At 48.5% G+C, this 15,531-nt stretch overlaps 1 long non-coding RNA gene across 1 annotated transcript; it reads right to left on the bottom strand.

Moving 5' to 3' along the window:
- Positions 1-9,112: 9,112 nt before the first annotated feature.
- On the bottom strand, positions 9,113-15,133 carry LOC123137853 (uncharacterized). The gene is made up of 3 exons (XR_006468552.1): positions 14,275-15,133; positions 14,112-14,198; positions 9,113-14,000 (listed from the first exon to the last, which is right to left on the bottom strand). It is a non-coding gene; the product is annotated as an uncharacterized lncRNA (long non-coding RNA).
- Positions 15,134-15,531: the final 398 nt, after the last annotated feature.

The following is a 15,531-nucleotide window of genomic DNA, read 5'->3' as shown; positions in this document are numbered from 1 at the left end:
ACATAATCCAGCAACCCAGCGAATCAGCCCGGAAGCTCTGGACCAGGTTCTTAATTAAGAAGAACCAGATTGTGGATCGTCCGGACGCCGAAGCCATCACGGCCTTCAAACACAGCGTCCGAGATGAGTGGCTCGCTCGACACCTCAGCCAAGAGAAGCCGGAGTCCACGACAGTCCTCACTGCACTTATGACCCGCTTTTGCACGGGAGAAGATAGTTGGCTAGCTCGTCGAAGCAATAGCACCAGCAACCCAGGCTCTTCTGAAGCCAGGGACGGCAATGGCAAGCCACGACGCGATAAGCACAAGCGTTGAAACAATAGCAAAGACATGGCGGTCAACGCCCGATACAGTGGCTCCAAATCCAGTCAGCGGAAGAAGCCATTCAAAGGAAATAAAAATGGACCATCCAGTTTGGATAGAATACTTGATCGGCCATGCCAGATTCATGGCACCCTCGATAAACCTGTCAATCACACCAACAGAAACTGTTGGGTCTTTAAACAGGCCGGCAAGCTCAACGCCGAACACAAGGGGGAAAGGCTGTCCAGCGAGGATGACGATGAAGAGCCTCGCCCACCGAACACAGGGGGGTAGAAGCAATTCCCCCCGAGGTCAAAACAATGAATATGATCTATTTCACCCACATCCCCAAGCAGGAGCGCAAGCGCGCATTAAGGGACGTCTACGCTGTAGAGCGGGTTGCCCCAAAATTCAACCCATGGTCGGCTTGCCCGATCACCTTTGATCGAAAGGACCACCCGACCAGTATCTGTCATGGAGGATCGACAGCTTTAGTCCTCGACCAAATCATCGAAGGATTCCATCTCACACGAGTCCTCATGGACGGTGGCAGTAGCCTTAACCTACTCTACCAGGAAACCCTCCACAAAATGGGTATTGATCCATCAAGGATCAAGCCCACTAAAACTACCTTTAAAGGAGTAATACCTAGTGTAGAGGCCCGTTGCTCGGGCTCAATAACCTTGGAGGTTGTCTTCGGCTTGCCCGACAACTTTCACAGTGAAGACTTGATGTTCGATATCGTACCCTTCCGAAGTGGCTATCACGCACTACTCAGACGGACCGCTTTTGCTCGATTCAACGCGGTGCCGCACTATGCTTATTTAAAGCTCAAGATGCTCGGTCCACGTGGCGTCATAACGGTCAATGGGAACACGGAACGCTCCCTCCGTACCGAGGAGCACACTGCGGCTCTCGCAGCCGAATTACAGAGCCCCCCTCAAGCCGCATACTTCATCGGCCATCAGGCCGCCAGACTTTGCTAAAAAAGTCTGGTCAGTCCCGCAAGCTGACGGCTCGGTACTTCCGGAGCTAGACTAGCAGTTTCGCCTCTGTCGATCACCACGCACAACCGCGGAATTCATACCGCGCATGCATCACTACGCACTCAAAATACCTTGGGCATCAACAGAGGCACAATACGAACAGGTCTATAGTATGGTTTGACCCTGTATGACCCTCCACCTTTCTTTGGCTATTTTTCTCTCCTATCACAGGTGCACTCGAACCTATATATCTGACGGACTTACAAGGACTCTCTTCGAGCCCGGTTTCATGCGGATAACCGAAGACCGTTCCCTTCAAGGAACCCCTCTCTACAAGGCAAAAGCAGCACATACGTGCGACAGGATATCCAAAGAACTCTTCGGACCAAACCTTATTTACAGGACATGTACTAAGCTTTTTTCCTTATTATTTGACCCCTAGCATGTAAAATGACTTTCGTACTTATGGTACTCTCTGCAAGATCATGTTTTGACGTATCAAATCAGATCCTAGTTGGGACAATTTGTCGGTATCAACTTTATTCATAAAACTATATGTCTCCCTAGTTGTCTCACTCACATACCCCGACACCAATTGCTAGGGGCTCTATACGGCCACATATGTGCCGCTAAATGAAAGCCCGGACAGCTTTGTAGCACACTTCGGTGTTTTGAACTTGGCATTATATGCATCAGCTTCGAATCATGTCTTTGGTCAATAGTTGGTTTGCCCGGCTCCTGTGTTTGCTACCTTAGGTTCCGTTTGTTCGGCTAGGGTAGTAAAGGGAGAACTACTGTGATTCTGTTTCTGGTTCGTTCGGTCAAGCACCTCAGTAGAGAAAGCCGAAAACTATCTGTCATGATGTGAAGGAAGCTGGTTAGTCGCTCGGTGACTTACTAAATCTTTAATGGGTTTTCCATATTAAACGAAGGATTGTTTTTCCAAGTCATATACATAATGCATCCGCATTCGGATAGCCACATACGTACTAGGGGCTATTTCATAGCCCCATCGTCAAACTCATATGGCTAAGTGAGAGCGGTAAAGCCGTATAGTCTGATTGCTTGGTTCGACGCACTGACACCTCCGTCATGGACCAAGACGTTGGGTCAAGAGTGCTCATGTGCCATTCCGAACACCCCCGTAGCATTTACCTGGGGGTCGAAGCCGACGACTGGAAAACTCTTAGGCATACAAAAAATGGCCACACAGGAGGAAAGCAACTTCACATAATGGTGCAAATATATACAAAGCCTTAATATCTATAATACACACGACCGGGTCGTTCGAATACATTCATTCGAAAATAATGTCCTTTGAGCATTGACCCTCTATCAAGCGAGCGCCCTCTAGGACGTCGTCTAAATAATGCTCCGGTGTACGGTGGTCTTTGCCTTCGGGGGGACCCTCAACCGTGACAACGACGACTTTCATCTTGGCCTAGTGCACCTTGATGCTGGCGAAGGCCCTTTGTGCACCTTCTATGCACACCGACCGTTTGATGGCATCAATTCGGGGCACGTCATCAATGAGTTGCTGCACTAGGCCAAAATAGCTGCTCGGAACGGGTTCGGCCGGCCACAGCCGGAGTATGACCTCCTTCATGGCGATCCAGACATCCTATGCAACTCGGCCCACTGCGCCATCTGGTCTTTCAGTAGCGTCGAACGCTCCTACGTCACAAATTGCGACCAGAACAACTTCTCTGTCGCATGCCCCTCCTGGGCCCGGTTGAATTGCGCTGCATCAGCGGCGCTCTTCGGAAGATCCGCAAAGGTGTCTGGAGAACTCCATAGTTGATTAAGTAAGGCATACTTCTGATCGCCAAACTTAGACTGTAAAAGAAAGGGATTACCAACCGCTATCTGTCCGGCCTGTCGGAGCTCCTCGGGAGCCGCTCGGGATTTGGACCTTGCCTCTTGGGTGTCCTGAAGGGCCTTGGTGAGTTCGGCTGCCTTCACTTTATTCTCTTCCTCAAGGAGCTCGCACTTGCGAGTTGCGTCCTTGAGCTCTTGCTCAGTCTTGGATACGCGCTCCTCGAACTGGCGCCGGGTGGCCTATTCATCCTTCAAATCGACAGCCGCTTTCTCAGCGGCCGCATCGCTCACCCTTGCCTGCTCCCTCATGCGGGCAAGGTCACTCCTAAGGGTCTCGACCTTAGCAGCGCCATCTGCAACTATGCATATAACAACGCGTGAGCTTCAACTTAGCATTTGCAAACTAATTCAATTGAACATGGAGCACTTGAAAACATACCTCGCGCCTCGTCGAGCCGCTTGTTAATCCGGATATTGTCCTCGTCGACTAGCTGTAGTTTCTGCTTCAGTTCGGAAACTTCGGCGGCCTGATCGGTTACCGCTAACAGTGAAGCCTGATTTTTATCAAAAAGGATAAGCATGTTATTTCCTGCGGATACCTATAGACCCTCTATTCGCCCTCCTTCATTGGCCAAACAGAGTCTCAGGGGCTACTATCTATATATAGGCGGATTTTTTATGGAAATCGGCTAAAAGACATTACATCGCATACCTCGTGGCCTGTTAGTAGGCTCGTGAAGGATTCATTCAATCCGCTCTTAGCGGACTGAACCTTTTCAACCACCGTACCCATCAAGGTTCTGTGCTCCTCCAAGATGGATGAACTTTGCAGTGCATCCATTAGTATGTTCGGCGCCTCTACATTCATAGAGGTCGCCGTCTTCCCCTCCTGTAGAGGGGGCTGCCGACTCGATTCCGGAGCCGTTTGGGTCTCCGGAACAGTATCCGGCTCAGGGTCAGATGATCTAGGACCCCCATGACCGGTCTCCATGGGGGTTGCGCCCCCATGTTCTCGGCAGCCTCTGGTGCCGCATTGGTCCCCTCCCGTACTTCTCTGGAGCCCAAATAAATGCTTTGGGACGACACCTCGGGATCGTCCGCCTAGGAGGCGGGGATGCTTGTGGAGGTGTCTTGCTCTCCATCTTCTCCGGCGAAAGATCCCCCGATGACGACGATTTTTGAGGAATGTCATGAGCCAGACTGAAATATGAAATTTGATATTATTCTTATAATCTATAAAAGGATTAGATGTATATAAGACATTTTAAGGAGCTCATGATTCGGCAAGGGGCTTGGTTCAGGGGCAGTGCTTGGGAACAACCTCGATGCCCGAATCCGAGTCATCGGGAGGGGGGATATCCTTCCCCGCTTGGATGCCCCCTCCTCCGGATCTATGGAGGCCGCCCTCTTTTTCCCTTTGGGAGGAGGATTCTCTGCTTCCTCCTCCTCCTTGTCCTCATCTTCGTCTTCCTCGTGAGAGGCAGGAGCTTCGGTTCCTCCGGACACGGCGCCCGAAGTTTCTTCATGCTGGAGGCCACTTTCGGCCTCCTTGGTCTTCTTCTTCTTGTCCTTCTTTGCCGGCTCCTGATAGGGCGCTGGGACCAGCATCTTCATCAACAGAGGATCAGCTGGGTTTTCGGGGAGCGAGGCCAGACACTTAATCCGCTCTGCCTTCTTTATCCAGTCCTATTCAGGAGATGTAATTTTTAGGACCCCTCCCTAAGATTGACAAGCTAGGTAATGTTCAGAAAAATATGATACTTACTGGGGATGCCGGATTGTTGCAGTCGAGGCCGGTGTCGTCAGACGTCCTTGGCCATGTCTTCTGCTTCTTAAAGAGCAGTTTCTAGATCCCTTTGTGCGTCGTTTCGAAGAAGCGCTGCAGGGTCTGTGGCGCCTCCGGATTGAACTCCCACATTTTGAGAGGTCGGCATTGGCAAGGGAGAGCTCGATGGATGAGCATCACCTGAATCACATCAACAAGGGTTATATCCTTTTTTATCATGCTCTGGATACGCTTCTACAGCATCGAGATACTTCGTCAAGGGATCCCCAATCTAGACCCTTGTTGGTCCAGGATGCGAGCTGCAGCGGAGGTCCAGATCTGAAAGCAGGAGCAGTAGCCCACTTGGTGCCGCGGGGTTCGGTAATATAGAACCACTCCTTCTGGCACACCTTGACAGTATCCACAAATCTCCCTTTGGGCCAAGTAACATGGTTGAGCTTGCTCACCATGGCGCCACCGCACTCGGCGTGTTGGCCTTCGACCACCTTCGGCTTCACATTAGAAACTTTGAGCCATAAGCTGAAGTGTGGAGGGACGCGGAGAAATGCCTCACACACGATGATATACGCCGAGATGTGGAGGAAGGAAGTCGGGGCCAGATCATGGAAATCTAGCCTGTAGTAGTACATCAGACCTCGGACGAAGGGGTGTAGGGAGAACCCAAGTCCTCAGAGGAAGTGGGGGATAAAAAACACCCTTTCGCCGGGCTCTGGGGTGGGGATGACCTGCCCCGGAGTTGGAAGCATGTGTTTGATCTCCGCTGTCAAGTACCTCGCCTTGCGCAGATCCTGGATGTTCTTCTCCGTTACGGAGGAGGCCATCCACTTGCCCTAAAAGCCGGATCCGGCCATTGTTGGAGAGGTTGGGGTGAAGGAAAAGTTAGGAGCTTGAGCGCTGGAATTGAAAGGCAGGGGAATAAGAAGGCGTGAGATGAACAGATGGGTCTTTGTCCTCTTATAGAGGTAGGGAATATCAAGCCCCCCTCATAAGCCTTAAATCTCACCTATTCCCGAGGGGATATATGAACGACATGGTTGGATTACCCAAAACCCCTATTGATGAGAATCCCGTGATAAGAGGACACGATCTCTGCTTTGACAAGACGTGTCATTGGCCGTGCCTCGAAATGCGAAACAAGGATGTAAAATGGTTCAGAATAATAATAAGGCCAGAACATAATGTCTTGCTGAAAAAGTGGCCCATGGACGTGACTTATTTTAAGTGTTGTTGCTTTTTATAGCTTAGGATTGTACGTGTTAAGCAGGGCCGGATACAACTCTTATATGCGGAAAGCTGCTTTGGAGTATTCAGAAGGGGAACCCGCCTTGCAATGCCGAAAACAATCTGCGCATCGGATACATCATCATTGAAGCCTGGTTCAGGGGCTACCGAGGGAGTCTTGGACTAAGGGGTCCTCGGGCATCCGGGCTATGTGATATGGGCCGGACTAATGGGCCGTGAAGATACGAGATTAAAGACCTTTTCCCGTGTCCGGATGGGACTTTCCTGTGCGTGGATGGCAAGCTCGACGTTCGGATCATGCACCTTCCTTTCTCTGTAAACTGACTCTGTACAACCCTAGATCCCTCCCGTGTCTATATAAACCAGAGGGTTTAGTCCGTAAGGCAATCACAATTAGGGATGCAAGCGGGCATCCCACATAGTCCCACATAAGTAGAGAGTTAGTTCAGATTGAACTAAAACTGAGCGGAGCAGTTATAACTAATGAAAATCAATTTTGACTATGGAGCGGGCCAGCTGGGCACCACTTTGCACCCCTAATCACAATCATACAGGCTAGACATCTAGGGTTTAGCAATTAAGATCTCAAGGTAGATCGACTCTTTTTTTTACAACAAGATAGATCGACTCTTGTAACCACTATACTCATCAAAGTCAATTAAGCAGGAAGTAGGGTATTACCTCCATTAAGAGGGCCCGAACCTGGGTAAACATCATGTCCCCTGCCTCCTGTTACCTTTGATCCTTAGATGCACAGTTCGGGACCCCCTAGCCGAGATCTGCCGGTTTTGACACCGACAAGCGCTACTACTCTGTCTATAGCAGTAGCACTGGAAACCAAAAACGCGCTACTACTATGTGGGACTAGACGAGGCCACCGACGGTAGCTGTAGTACCAGCGTTGTACAGAATCCAGCACTACTACTAAAAGTTTAGTAGTAGCATTGTATTTTACTGCGCCGCTACTGCTAATGGGCCCCACTTGGTAGTAGCGCTTCTTGAGGAAAGCGCTGCTACTAAGTACGGTAGCTGCTGTGCGTTTTGGTAAGCAGCGCTACTGCTAGTTGCGGCTGGTGCCACCTTTTCACCCCCTCCCCCTCCTCTCCCCCTCTTTGCCCTCTCCCCCCCTCCTTTCCCCTCTCCAGTCTCCACCATTGTTGCTCTTCTTCTCTCTTCCTCCTACCTCTCTTTTCTCCTCATCAATGTCCCCCTCCACCATAATTCTCCTTCATAAATGGCCTCTCTCACATCTCTCTTTGTCCTACCTCTCTTCCTCTCCCCATTAATGCCCCCCTCCACCATAACTCCCTCTTCATTAGTTAGTTAGCTAGATTCACCTTTCCTCCCTAACAATTAGATCTAGATAGATATTTAGCCATCCATGCGTGCTCTCTCGATCGGTCTCTCTCATCATCTAATTAACCACGTGTGCTCTCTCTCGATCGGTCTTTCTCAGGAGATATATAGGTGAGTAAAAAAAGTTGTTCATTTCAAGAATGAGAATATGTGTGTGAATGAGAATATGTGTGTTAGGGATATATATATATATATATATATATATATATATATATATATATATATATATATATATATCGGTCTATTCTGCTAATATTAGCAGAATAGTTATTCTGATAACACTTTCGCACTGCACGCTTAACGCGAGAGCACTGCACTTTCTCTAGCAAGGGCACTGCAATATAGACTAGTGAACTTCGTGTTGAAAAAAACTGCACGCAGTGTTTTTCCAGTACTGTTTTTGCTTTAATTTTTCAACCGTTAATCGGAATGAGGCGTATAATATACCGTTGGAAAGATATTGATTAGGCACAACTTCGCCATGTTGAACACTTTTCGAGATTCGTCGTGGTTTAAGAGAAGTTTCAAAAATGGTGCGGCGGACGATGAGTGACAGCGAGCGTATTTTCGCGATTTTTTCTAAACCCCTTGTCGGAATGAAGCAAATGATACACCATTAGAAAGATATCATTGAGGCGTATCTTTTTCATATATATTATTTTCTCTAACTCGCTACAGTTTAAGAACAATTTTAAATTTAGTAAATCGCGGAATTCCGTTTTTTCAAATTTTCTACAATTTTCGTATCGTTTTCGCTCCAGTTTTTGAATCGTTTGTCAAAACGGGACGTGTGATACACCGTTGGGAAGCTACGGACGAGGTGCAACTTTCATATGTTGAAATGGTTTTGAGATTCCTTATGGTTTTTACTTAATTTTGAAAATTGTGCGGCTGACGATGAGAGGCAGCGGCCTTTTTTCGGAAATTTTTTACAAACCGCTTGTCGAAATAATTCAAATCATACGCCGTTGGAAAGATATCGATGAGACGAAACTTTTTCATGTAGAACACTCTCTCCGATTCCTTGCTGTTTAAGAGCATTTTTTATTTTAGCGAAATGCGAAGACTCTGTTTTTTCGCGACACCAAATCATCGTATGTACCGCATCAGACAGAAACCGCACTGCTTTTAGACTGAAACCACACTGCATCAGACGGTCAAGTGAACTTCATGGTTTCTTTTCTCAGACGAATTTTTCTCCAAACAAGCACTAAAATCGACGTGTGCACTCCATCAGACAGAAGAACGTACTGCTTCAGACTAAAAACCACACTACATCAGACGGTCAAGTGAACTTCATGTTTTCTTTTCTCAGACGAACTTTTTCCCCAAACAAGCACTAAAATCGACTTGCGCACTTCATCAGACAGAAGAACGCACTGCTTCATACTAAAAACCGCATTGCATCAGACGGTAAGTGAACTTCATGGTTTCTTTTCTCAGACAATTTTTTTTCACAAACACGCAAGTGAAGTGTGCTTCACATCGGGCATAACTGAACCACAAAACACTTGAAACTAATCCACAACACACTTGAAACCACACTGCATCAGACAGTCAAGTAAATTTTATCTCGACTACATGGTCAATGTTAGTGAGTTGCACGAATGAGACATGTGTACTGCATTTAAAAATTACATTTTGCATCAAAAGAATGTTACCTCCAACCAACATTCTTTGATTTCTTTTAACAAACAAACGGACCGCACAAAACAAAAACAATGTACTGCATGACCGAGCTAAGCAAACTGCAGGCGCACATTTTGTTTTGCGCCTTTGTCTATGGACGCCGATGATGCTCATAGACACATACATCCATTCATTGTTTTACAGCCACTCACATACATACACACAAAATCAGCACTACTAGCCAGCAGAACTCCATTTGAGGGCCAGCCGATGTTGCGCATTTTTCACTCGAAGAATGGTAAACTAAAGCCGCAAGAGACTGCAGTGCACGTTTTTCTGTACTTTGATGTTCGTCTTTCACCTGAAAAAAAGGGTAAACTGAATAGCAAGAGAACAATGGACGGCAGTGCAGTTTGAATTTTTTTAAAGAACACAATCAATGGCCTGCATGTCAGTCGTTTGGTGCATGCAGAGGATCTTGGTGCACTTCAACAAAATGTGCAAGGGATAAGAAAAAAGAATGAGCAAATGCCCACGACCATGTTCCATCTTTTACTAAAAATAACCAAGCCTCTATTCCAGGCAAGTTTTTTGCTCCAAGAATCAGCCACTTGGATGAAAATGATGTTCGGGTAAATTTGGATGGGGCACGTGTATTTGTTTGGTACCTGGTTGGGTACGAATGCGCTGTGACTTTGGTTTGCCGTTTCAAATTTTTTGAACTGCCATACGACTTATTTAGGTAGATTTAGTTTATGTTTAGCGTTTCTTCCTGTGCTTGCGTTCAGTCCACGGCGGCGTCGTCTCGATCGCTTCTTCTGGTTGTTGATGTTGCTGTCAGTTTGGCCGCTGTTGGGTTTGCATGTTTCTTCCAATCGGTGGCGCTTTTCCCGTGTCCTCTTGAGATTTCCTTGCCTGCGTGTCGTTCGTTCTAGAGCTTGCCGCTGTTTTCCATCGGTGCTGAATTTCTTGTGTTTTCGGAAGGCTTCCTGTGAGCTGCGGGGCTATAAATAGGCTGTCCCTCTCCTTGTGTCATGGCGTGTGGTTTCATTGTTGCTCGATGGTTTCTTCTTCATCTAGCCGTAATGAACCGGTGGTAGGCGGCTGCGTCGTCGTTTAGGGCAGCTACGGCCTGCTGCAACTCAAGGACTCGGCGAGCTTCAGCACGATCAGGCCGGAGAGCAGCGTCGTGTAGATGGCCAACGTGTCCACGTTCTTAAGTCCGCCGAGCTCGCCGGGAGAGGGCCAGAGATGCTGGTTGATTCTATGGTTGCTCCTTCTCCGGTCATAATGGTCCTCGGCGCCCCCGCTGCTGCTCATGAGCACCGCCGTTGCCACCGGCAGCCACCACGGAGGAGGCGGCTGCGCCGTTCTGGCTACTCCATCGAGTAAGGTCGTCGCTAGGTGCTGCTTCGCGCCATCGTCGGTGGCATGGTGGCAACTGGGAGTGTGGTGGAGGGCAGCGAAGCACGCCGATGCCACCAGCGTGGTGGTTTGGGCCGTTCTGCTGCGTCAGCCGTTTTGTCGGCTCGGCCCGTATGTATGGAGCATGCTCCGGCATCTGATGATCGGCCGTTGTATCGCGGTGGCCTTCTGCACGCTAGCAAGATCGTCCCATGAGCGGCGCTCAAATTCTGTCAAGGTGGACTTTGTCCGTGAGGCCCTGTCCCCTTCTTTCTCTTGAGTGTGTTTTCTCTTCTGTTGATCCGACACAGGACAGGAGGTACGACACCAGCACGGCACGACGGCTACGGCTACGGGAGGCCTCCAGCCAGTGGTGATGCCGGTGTTCGGCGAGGTCCTGCCGGCGCGCGGTGTGGCTAGCTGCTTACAGCTGAGCTCGCGCTCTTGGCCGTGAGCAGTGACCCGCGGATCCCCAGATCCATGGTAGCAAACCTACATCTGCTACTCCAGCATCCACCATGTCTCATATACTTTTTTCAACGAAACCAGCATCTAGCTAGCTAGCTAAAGATTCCACGGTTGATCCTTCTTGCGGCGAGGAAGAGGCCCGCGCATTGGCGGGCGAATGGTGGTGGGCTGCATCACTTATGGGTGTGCGACGAAGGCGTCAGCGACGGCGAGCGAGACGTGTTGGTGGTCAGTTCACAGGAAGGGCACGACATGGTGTTCCCCAAGGGCCAGTTGCGCCTGACGAGTCCATGGACAACGCGGTCCAGCGCAAGGCCCTCGAGGAGGCCAGCGACTGCGCTGACACAGGCAAGGTGCTCCGCTGCTGGCACTACGAGAGGCCTCGATCTCAAGTGCTGCTCTCCTCTCCTTTGCTTTCTGAAATTAATTGATCACTGTTTCGTTTTGCATATATTTCGTTTTCAGGCAGGGGAACACCAGCAAATCAATCTGAAGTATTTATCATAATGACACCATCTTCAGCAAGAAGCTTCTTTTGAGAGTACCATGTCAGGTCTATGTGGTGTGGTCATTCGTGTGTGACACCACAGGTACGCTGAGATACTGGGCTCACATAACTAATTAATAATTCATAACGTTGAGTTGCAAATTAACTGCATGTCATGTTCAGTTGATCAGGCTGCAACGTGCAATCCATAGGCTACAGCTTAGGGCACTGCATATGATTTCACATGATGTTCTGTATAGGGGGTTGCATGTGGATTAATTAGTTCCTCCGCTCCCATCATGGTCAATGTGCTAATTATTCCCTCATTCGCTGTGATGGATAACATATTGAGACAACTAGGCGCGGCTCTCTTCTCCTCTGCTCTCTGGAATTTACCCGATCAGTGTTTCATCATGCCATGTTACGTACTACTCCATCTCTACGTACTACTACTCGCCACCATGAGCTTTTGTTTATTGATCTCACGTGTCATCACTGTCGTACAGAGCGTAAATCATTTAAGTTTATTGATCTTCTAGATGAGCTGTTGTGAAACCATGTATCTGTTTGTAGAAAAAATAGTCCAACATGAAGATAATATTTAGGAACGGAGGGAGTACAACATCGAGCCCGGCAGCTACATAGCTACGTATGCAAACGAAAATGAAAGAAACCAAAAGTGCGTGTACGCTTAAACCACATGATCTATTGACCAGTATGCATGGAAAGGAAAAAAAACCGTTGATGTTATAACCATGTGGCTATCCCCATGCAAAACTCACTCATTCACGTAGCCACCTTGCCTCCCAACCCCATGCACAGGCACGTAGTCACATCACTTTGAAATTTACGCCCAATTAAAGCATGCACCCACCAGCGGCAAAACGAAAGCAATGAAACGTAGTTTGACAAAACAAACTGCAGAAGAAAATGCTACAGCCACACATCGTGTATCAGCACTTGGGCATCCAGTTCATGGAAAAACTGTTTTTTTTTAGTTTTTTTAGGAGATTTCAAAAGGAAAATATACACCTTTACCTTTTTTAGTGGACCTTTACCTTTTATAATTTGTGACAAGACATGAAGATCTGGTACCAGGTTTTGAACATGAACGGCGACAAATAGAAGTTCACACAAAATAGAAAAACTGACACACGAATGCACCAGCGAAGTGCGGCCACAACCCAAATAACTAAAATAGGAAAAAAAATTGTACATAAAAATTTATATACTACATAGATGGTTCACCGAGATCCACCAAACTCAAATTTAGCATGCGACATAAAAAAGTACTTCCCTTGTGTGATATGTATCTGTATGGATTACTTAATGCAATAAAACTTTCCCTTTTTAAAGCACCTTAGCATCCACAATGCCTTTATGTTCATAAAAAAATCATTCAAAATTTATGTTACTTAATAAACATGCAAAAAATTAAATGAATAAGTAATAACCAACCAAAGCAACATGGCGCATACATGATTTTAACATAGTATTGCGTGCACACCTATATTAGACCACTTAAGACAGATTATTACCAACTAAATTAAATTTCACCCTAAGTGAAGACTAATAAATAAAAAGATAATTTTTTTTTCAAATATAAACTATAGTATACACTATTAACTATAACAAGGCACGCCGCGCCTATATGCTAGTAAAAGACTAGAGAGTATTGAACATATGGTCCCGGGATACATAGTGCTAGCGCAACATCACAAGAAGGAAAAATGTTAGAAGCTGTTGTGCACGGACCAATTAGTGTTAGAATCCAAAAGTTAATCCATGCACGGACACATGTAGTCTTAGAAGGTAAATTGAACAAGAGAACAACAGACACGGAATCCAAAACTTTTGGACTAAGGGACGTAATTGGTCTAGCAATATGCACAGACACTAATTGCCTTAGAATCCAAAATTTACCATTTTCCAAAAGTTAATTCAAAATTGGTCTTAGAAGCTGCTGTGCATGGACACTAATTGGTCTAGCAACATATCATCATAATTAAGGGACCTAATTCGTCTTAGAATCCAAAAGTTAGCATTTTCCAAACTAGGGAATCCACTACTGAATGTTGTGGCAGAGGCGCTGTTGTGCACGGATGCTCGCTGGACTGCACATGCACGGACACTAGCCAGATTACACACGCACGAGCTCTGAACCTCATTGCAAGTGTCTCTGAGTTGCATGGCATGGTCGACGGACTGTAGGGGAAGAGATGGCACTTGCCGGACTGCATGCGCACGAGCTCCGAACCGCATGGCGAGCATCTCCGAGCTGCACGGCCATGGTCGACCGACCAGAGGGGAAGACATGGCGCTCGCTGGACTGCACGCGTATGAGCCCTGAACCGCATGGCGAGCTTCTCCGAGCTGCACGACCATGACACCCACAAGCAGAGGATCTTGGTGCAGCAGCAACCAAGCAGAGGTCAAGGAGGAGAGGGATTCATACCATAGAACACAGCAGCAGCCTCCATGCCGTCACCATCACCATCACTCGGCCACCACCATCGCTCAGCCTGTTGTTGCAAAAAATAGTAACCATTTAACCTGAGCGTACTGGACGGAGGCGCTGCACCGCTGCCGGACATAGCATCACGCCGGGAGCCGAATTGCATTCCTGAGAATACCTTTGATTGCCTCGATTCTCAAGTTAATGGGAAATTGGAGCATTAAGGTATCATCTCTCCCAAGTTTGGTCAACGTGAGGAAATCACCTGCGAGAGAATGAGACAAGCTTGAAGCGTGGTGTCTCACATCTGAAGTATCAGTACAGTTCATCGGTGAAGTTACCTGCAGATGTTAGGTTGAGGTTTTTGCCATTCAGAGTTGTGTTGCGCCAACTGTGGATGTCTATGACGGGATCCTCATGCTCACTACATGCATGCCGGATTGCACGCGCGCCCGATGGAGGGCTGTGGCGCACACATGGACCGAACTGCAGGGCATCGGGTGGAATCTCGCTGGCGGCGGAGCACCCATGCGCTCCCTCGATCGCATTGTGCGACGGATCCAGCGGCCGGGGACGCAATGTGAGGTGCGGGTGCTCACTATTTGCCGCCCCATGTGTGGCCACGGCCTCGACCATTGACCTCGCCATCAATGGCGGGGAAGGGGATGCAATCCTCTTTCTGGCGGTGGGGATGCAATCCAGTGTGGGAGGCAGAGAGGAGTGAGGTGGTGGCACTGCTAGTCCGGGGTGGGGGTGGGGGTGAGGGTACGACGGAGGCCGGCGGCGGAGAAGCTTGGGGCGGGGGCAAAGAAGCTTGGGGCAACGAGCACGGGGCAAGCCCGATCTGGAGTCCAGGGGTGTGAGGAGGCCCGATCTGGTGGCGCTGGGATGCGGTGGCCGGAAGGTGTGGCGCGGCTGCGGGAGAAGGTGGACGGGGCAACGCGGCAACGGCGCCGGTAGAAGGTGGATGGGGTCGGGGCGTGCTCGCGGCGGCCTGGGATGGTACACCGGAGGCGGGGCTAGTAGGAGGTGGATGGGTGCCGGGCGGCGAGGCAGCGGCCTTGGGTGGTGATCCGGCAGCGGCGCCGGTAGGTGGACAGGGACGGGGTGGCGCGGCGGCGGCCTCGGGTAGTGCTCCGGTAGAAGGTGGAGGTGGAATGGGGATTTTTGTTGTGGTTCGATTCGCGAGACAGTACTCAGCTGTTATCAGAATAAGCCGGGTGTTAGCAAAATAAGGTCTTAAGGGTGTTATTTGAATAGACTCATTATATATATATAGACGGTCTATTCTGCTAATATTAGCAGAATAACTACACTTCAGCATTGCACGCTCAACAGAAGCGCACTGCATCATTTTGACGATGAGCACTGCAATAAAGACTAGTGAACTTCTCGTCGGAAAAAACTGCACACGTTATTTTTTTGATACTGTTTTTGCTCTAATTTTTGAACTGTTTATCGGAATGAAGCGTGTAATATACCATTGAAAAGCTATGGATTAGGCGCAACTTCAACATGTTGAACACTTTTCGAGATTCCACACGGTCTAAGAGCAGCTTTGAAAATAGTGCGGCGGATGACGAGTGACAGCGAGCGTT

This window comes from Triticum aestivum, chromosome 1B (genome assembly GCF_018294505.1).
Source record: "Triticum aestivum cultivar Chinese Spring chromosome 1B, IWGSC CS RefSeq v2.1, whole genome shotgun sequence".
Taxonomy (NCBI): Eukaryota; Viridiplantae; Streptophyta; class Magnoliopsida; order Poales; family Poaceae; genus Triticum; species Triticum aestivum.
The sequence above is the reverse complement of the archived record's forward strand: the minus strand, read 5'-3'. Positions and strand labels throughout refer to the sequence as shown.